This window comes from Pteropus alecto, unplaced genomic scaffold (genome assembly GCF_000325575.1).
Source record: "Pteropus alecto unplaced genomic scaffold, ASM32557v1 scaffold28, whole genome shotgun sequence".
Taxonomy (NCBI): domain Eukaryota; kingdom Metazoa; phylum Chordata; class Mammalia; order Chiroptera; family Pteropodidae; genus Pteropus; species Pteropus alecto.
The window spans coordinates 2,872,814-2,879,408 of NW_006441063.1; the positions used below are offsets into that span (position 1 = coordinate 2,872,814).

At 42.4% G+C, this 6,595-nt stretch overlaps 1 protein-coding gene across 1 annotated transcript in view; it reads right to left on the reverse strand.

Moving 5' to 3' along the window:
• Positions 1-6,595, reverse strand: part of TSPAN7 (tetraspanin 7) — a 125,497-nt gene that overhangs the window by 2,723 nt on the left and 116,179 nt on the right. The gene's annotated exons all lie outside the window — the stretch shown is intronic.

Consider the following 6,595-nt stretch of genomic DNA (forward strand, 5'->3'; position numbering starts at 1 on the left):
TGCATGTCCTTGGCTTTCCTGTCCTCTAGATAGGGCATTTGATCCTTTTCTTTATTCATTTTGTTTATTCCTTTGTTTATTCCATTTAATATACTTCTCAGGTAATGTGTTCTGAAATAAACCGGTTTCCTTTTATAATTTTCCATTTCCATGGTTTTTATCTATCTTTGTTGAAGTTCTCACTGAATTTATCTACACTTCCCAAAAGTTCATTGAGCATCTTTATAACCAGTGTTGTGAACTCTGAATCTGTTAGATTACTTGACTCCATTATATCTGGTTCTCTGTTCCGTTCTCTCATATGGTTTCTGCTTCTTTGTCTTCCCATTTTGGCTGCCTTGCCATGTCTGTTTCTATGTACTAAGCAAAACTCCTATGTCTCCCAGTCTTATTAGTATGGATTTGTGAAGTAAGTATCCAGTGGCACAGTCCTGAGAGGGGTTCAGCTGCAGGCGAAATTTAGCACAAACCTCTACCCCTTCGGGGCCACCTGTCAAGATTCAGCAAGCAATTCACAGATACTGTGCTTATAGTTGCCTCAAAAGGCTACACCAGAAACCGAAGCCAGCTGCCTCTAGTATGAGTCTAGGCACTGACTCACTGAAGATATACCTGGATGTGGCTTAGGTGAAGTCGCGAGTTGGGGGAGGCAGAATTTCAGGGAATCCTCTGGGCAGAGCGACCTCTGTTATCCAGTTTGATGATATCACAGCTATGGCAGCGCTGTGTCCCCGCACTGGGAGGGGACAGGGCTCAACAGGGAACAATGGATACCGTCGGCACTTCTGTACAGAGCAAGTCTCCCTTAGGCCCTCACTCCGACAATGTCTCCCTCTAAGTCCCTGGTGCCCCCTGCGCACAGCCTAATCAGCACTGGTACTCAGAGCGAGCGGGTCCGTCGCCACAAAAATCTGCTCGCAGATGCAGCCCCTTTAAGAAGCTTCTGCTGCTGCCGCAGCCTCCATCTCAGCCACTCAGGACCAGACAGCCCCGCGTCCTCATCCCGTCCTACCTTCTGCCATTGCAGGGTGATTTCCTGGACTTCTCCCTAGTTGTATGGCTTGTTCATCTAGATCCCACACGATTTCTCCTTGCTGCTGCTCCTTATTACTGTCACAACTTTGATTTGGTCGCCAGAAGGATGAACAGAGCCTCTATCATATACACCATTTTCTTTCTCCGAGAGAGGGTTTTTTAAAATTTCTCTGTCTCTCATCTATGTAGATGGGCCCATCTACTTCCAAGGCCCACCTTCTAGTTTTTCAGGAGCCCCAGTACAACCTATAACAGGATATCTCCACCTCCTCAGAAGACCTTAATCCTCTACCTATGTTTGTACCTTGACTCAACCTGTAGCATAGGTAGATCTGATAAAAGATAAAAGATCTGATAGGTAGATCTGGACACCATCAGGACATCCTTAAGAACATCTGTTCTGCTCACTGGAGACCAAAATTCTCTTTCCTAACTCTGGAGGTTCAGCATTCTCTGGATATGAGCTTGATTGTGCACTTGAGTCTGGAGGTCTGCAGCTTTTCTTTGCCAAATAGAATCCCTTCTCCTTAAGCAATTGGCTATGTTCTATTGGATCAGAGGTGAGAATGACCTTTAGAGACTATCTGGTACAGTGTCACTCGAAATGTGGCCCCCAAATCAGCAGCATCAGCATTACCTGGACAATGTTGGAAATGCTAATTCTCAGGCCCCACCCCAGGCCTGCTGGATCAGACACTCAGGGGTGGGGGACAGGGACAGCAAATGGTGCTTTAACAAGCCTTTTAGGTGAGAGAACCACTCATCTAGTCACCTTTATCTTACAGGTGAAATCTCTGCAGCCCCACTGGGACCCACTGTTGGTCAGGGCAACACATAAACTGCGTTTTCCTGGCTCTCCACCCACCCAGGCAGGTTCCAGTCCACCTGTCTACTTTTATTGCTGAAGTCTCTCATTCTTATCTTCCTTTTTAAACTTAAAATTGTGCTGTGAAATATGCAAACTACAACTTCTGTCAGGTAAGGAAAAATCACTACCTATTGGTTTTGCCCTATCCTCTACCAAGGCTCTGGCCAACATCATTTTGTGCCATGAAATACATAGTGTCATGCATGTACCACCAAATGGCCAAAGGAACCATGGCTGTGACCTCCAGAATACTGTGCCAAATGAGAAACTAAAATGCCCTCTATGAGTGCAAGGAGTTTGAACCTTATACCTTGTCTTTTGTTCATTAGACCTGCCATTTTCTAGGACAGATATATACATTAGAACACACTTGATACTCTCAAAAGCCAGATTCCAGGCAAGAAACAAAGAAGTATTAGAGGTGCATAGCACATTTGGGTATATCAAGTTATCCTTACTATATCCCTGTGCACTGGACATACTCTTTCGCACAGAAGCAATAACTCTTCAATATATAAGTAAAAATAAAAGCTATTTGCTTTTAAATTTACTATATTTTGTATTTATAGGGCAAGAACATTCCTTCTTCTGTTTGCCCATGGAAAAAGACAGATTTTTTAAAATCATTTTTAACATCTACTAAGAAATTTGTTTCCCTAAAAAAATGTCCTAGACTGAGGCACATACACATACAAGCTATGTGAAAACAGTATTTTACATACATTGGCTTTTATTTTAGTTAATTCTAGTACAAGAAAAACTAGGACTTGGGATATGTAGGTATTTTGAATTATTCACAGGGCTACTGATTTCAAATTTGTTATAGTATTTTCATCATATTTGAGAGAAAACTTTGATTTCTAATTTCCAGAGGTACCAAGTAAGGGAAAGTGGGGGGAGACTGGAAGCATTCTATACTTAATACTTATTATTACCAGATTATTTCCAAGTACATAACAAAAAGCTTGTTCAGCCTAAAGACATGTCCTCTTTCTCAGTCTGAGGCAGTACAAAACACTGGTTTGCCAGTAGACCCAATTAATCTACAGACAGAAAGATTCATCTTTACATAAAAGAAGCCTTTTATTAGGTTAAATATATGTAAAAAGTGCCTCAAAGAGCAGAGGTAGCCTCTGAAGGATTCCAGATTGCCCTCCAGAAGCACACTGCTGTTATGTATTAAGGCTGCAGTATGTGGACATTTGGACACACTTCTGCTTTAAACCCCAGAGGGAGACTGGAAAAGGAGAGCTTGTCTCCTATGCTGAAAAACCCTCAAGACTGAGACCTCAGAGTTACCACTCACCCTTCCCCCGGCTAGTGAAATGCCTAATCCTGTACAGCCTAGGAGGTTTTAGATCAGATTATTTATATTTGTCTAAGACTTTGTAATTAGCATTCATCTAATTTTTTGAAGTAACATTTTATTTTTACCATTGTCTGCCTTGTCAGTACTATATTCTGCTTTCCTTTGGCTCATGAAAACTTCTAAGAGATCCTGCTGTTTCAAGAACTGAGAAGCCAGAGAAGGAGGGAGAGAAGTTACAAAAGGCCAGTTCCAGGTGTTCTCAAGGCACCCCACACACAAAGAACTGAGAGGTCTGGGCAACACAAAAATCTAGTAACACAGATTATATCACTGGGGTTCTGCAAATTACCAGTAACAGGACCGACTTCAAGAGTTGGGAGAGAGGGGCTAAGAGAGAGGTGGTGTCCATGTCAGCAAAAACAAGAGATGTAAAAGACAACACAGCAAGTGTGTCTTTCCCTCTAATCACAATGAGAAACCAACATGGTCCAATCTCTGAGAGGCAGAGAGAGGAGAGCAAACAGTTACAAAGGCAACTTTTTAAATAAGTGATAAGCAATAGGTCAAAAATTGAGATTCTTATAATGCTGTGGAGATTTTATGTTAATGATATAACTAGAAAATTAAATAAAACTTTCCTGTCCTTGAGAAAGTGACAAGGTTTGAAATAGAACTGTATAAATGATATTAGGAACCATCTGGAATGAGTAAATAGTTCCGTTAGCCTTATTTGGCCATGTCTCATCAAGGCTAGCAACAGCTTTGCCCTGCCCTCTACATAGAAAAGGTAAACAAGTCCCAGAAAAAAAAAAATTCCTGGCCCATAATGTTACCTGAGGCAATAGCAAAGGTGACCTTTGGCCTAAATGTTTAATACAACAGACCAGGTGAGGAGGGCAGAATTGTAATCTTGGATCCACTGTAGCCACCCAACCTCAAGCAAGCCACTCAACTCTCTCCTTCTGGAAAACAGCACTATTGTCCCTATTCAGGACTGTAAACATTCTGTGATGTGGGTGATTAATTCAGACTAATAGGTTGCAAGTCTAGTAAAGCCCTATGTCTATTTACATTGGATACAGAAGTGCTAAATACAGAGGTCCAGAAGACACCTACCACCACCACCACCACCACTCCCAGTACTACTACTCCACACATACACATGCAAGTGTGCACACAGACCGAGACCAACCAAAGTGGGAAGTCATGTCACAAATGGAGCACTTCCAGTGTTTAGACTCAGATACCCTCATTTTCGGCTTCCAGGCCATGTTGGGAAAACAGGAGATAATGTCTCCTCCACTCCACACTGTCTGTGTTTCCCCAAGCCCTCTTGAGTAAAAGAGTAGCTGCCCAAATAGCTCAAAACACATTCAAGCTCCTACTATAAATTTATAGGACAGCAAAACCTGCCCATCAAGTCCAGACAAATGGGCTGTTCTTTGAGAGGGCAAGGGCAATGGGAGTTTGTGGAGAGAAGTATTAAATGCCTGCCAAATGCTACTGTCCAAAAATATAACTCAAGGGCTTTAAGTTAGCTGAATTAGCTAACTTCTTGCATAGTCTATTAAAAGGCTAGACTCGGCTTACTTTTCCTTGTACTTTATACCACATTTAATTTCTAATTCAACAGATAGGCAAGGCCAGTTTGTTCCAAGGGATGATAGCATGGAGATCACAAAAACAGAGGAGGAAAAGTGCAAGGAGAAGGTAGAAGGCAGGTGAGGAAAGGTAAGGGGGGGAGAGGGGGTGGGGGAGAGAGACGGGGAGAGGGCGAGGGAGAGGGAGAGTGTGAGCGCAAGCGCGAGCTCTATTCTTTCCCACCTGCTTTGATCTATCTGTGGCCTCTACTCAGTAGAGCTTGCCTTATTATCAGAAGACTAAGACAGGCCATCACAATCGACTCATCAACATCGGCCAACATTTGCTAAGTTTTACTGTAACATGAGTCCAATGATTTTCGAACACATGTGGCTAAAGCTTTGGTTCTGGGTCTTGACCAAGATCATTATGGTTGGTTCTTCTTGAACATACATCTGGTAAGTGGCTACCATTGTCCCAGAGATTCTGTGGATCTCCTGGCATCTGGAAGCTTACCTCAGCTTCCAGGAACCCTGAAGCTGCTGGCGCCATTAAAAGCTGCAGTTTCTAGAACATCTGGCCATTCCACTCCCTATCCCAAGCTGAGCAAAACAAGACTCAAGTCTCTTCCCCATTGTATCTATCTGGCCATGTGGGTGAATGGTACTAATTGTGCAATGCCACGGAGCTTTATGTTTCGTTTTCTTATTCCAACAACTATGTGATACCATATGAGAACTAAACTTTCTGCAGAGAGTTTCTGTTTGGGGGTTCCTTGGGGCCAAAGCCCTCTCTCACTGCCCTAGAGGGCCACAGAGCAAACTCAACGATTCCTACATGAGGGATTTCTTCAAGGTAGCAGAGAGATTAATGCTCATCAGGCCAGGTAAACCTTTGTCTAAGCACAAATCCCTTCATAGAGATGTGTGAGAAAGGTGTGGAGGGAGGTATTAATCAGGTTCTTTATGACTTGAGTTGCTTCATTAATGAAAATGGGATTGTCCCCTACCCCCTCATGGAGACATGGGAATGTTCCTACATAATAAGATGTTTCATCCATGAGATTCCACATTCTTTGAGGCTTTCTTCTCCCCATGTAGTGTGCTGGCATCATATGCCTTTGCAGTTCTAGGATAGTCTTTAGGAGAGACTTCAGCACCATTCCTTTCTCCAAGAGGACAGTCCTCCTCAAATGTCCAGCACAAGTCTGTCCTGTAGATGGATGTGAACTTGATGCTGCACATACATGTGTAAATTATATGTGTAAGCTGTCAAGTGGATCCTGCATATCTGCATTGGACACGAGGTCTGGGATCCTATAAAACGTCTCCTGGCCATTATGGATATGTCACTGAAGTGTTATTACTGAAATATGATAGCAACCAGAAGAAAGTTCAGGGCCACAACTTCTTTTGAAATGTCTTTGGAGACTGAATTAATAGGCACTGTTTGTGATGCCACTCCGGTCAGTCTATGTGTTGGTGTGTGAGGGTTTAATTTACTTTATGAGCTCCCAAAAACAAAGTATGGTAAAGCATTTTGGAACTTCCATAAGAAATATACACTCATGTTGGCTGAGTCCACATGCTCTTGTGAGATGAAATGTCACACATGTTTTTGTAACTGCTTGGGAAGAAAATTTTTCGACTTAGCTAAGGCTAAGCCCTATATTTGCAAAAACTACCAGGCCAATGTTCGATTTCTTGATCTAAGTGACAGTTACATGGGTATATTCATTTTGTGATAATTTATTAAGTTCTATACCTAAAATTTATGTATGCCATATTTCAAAAAATAAGCTT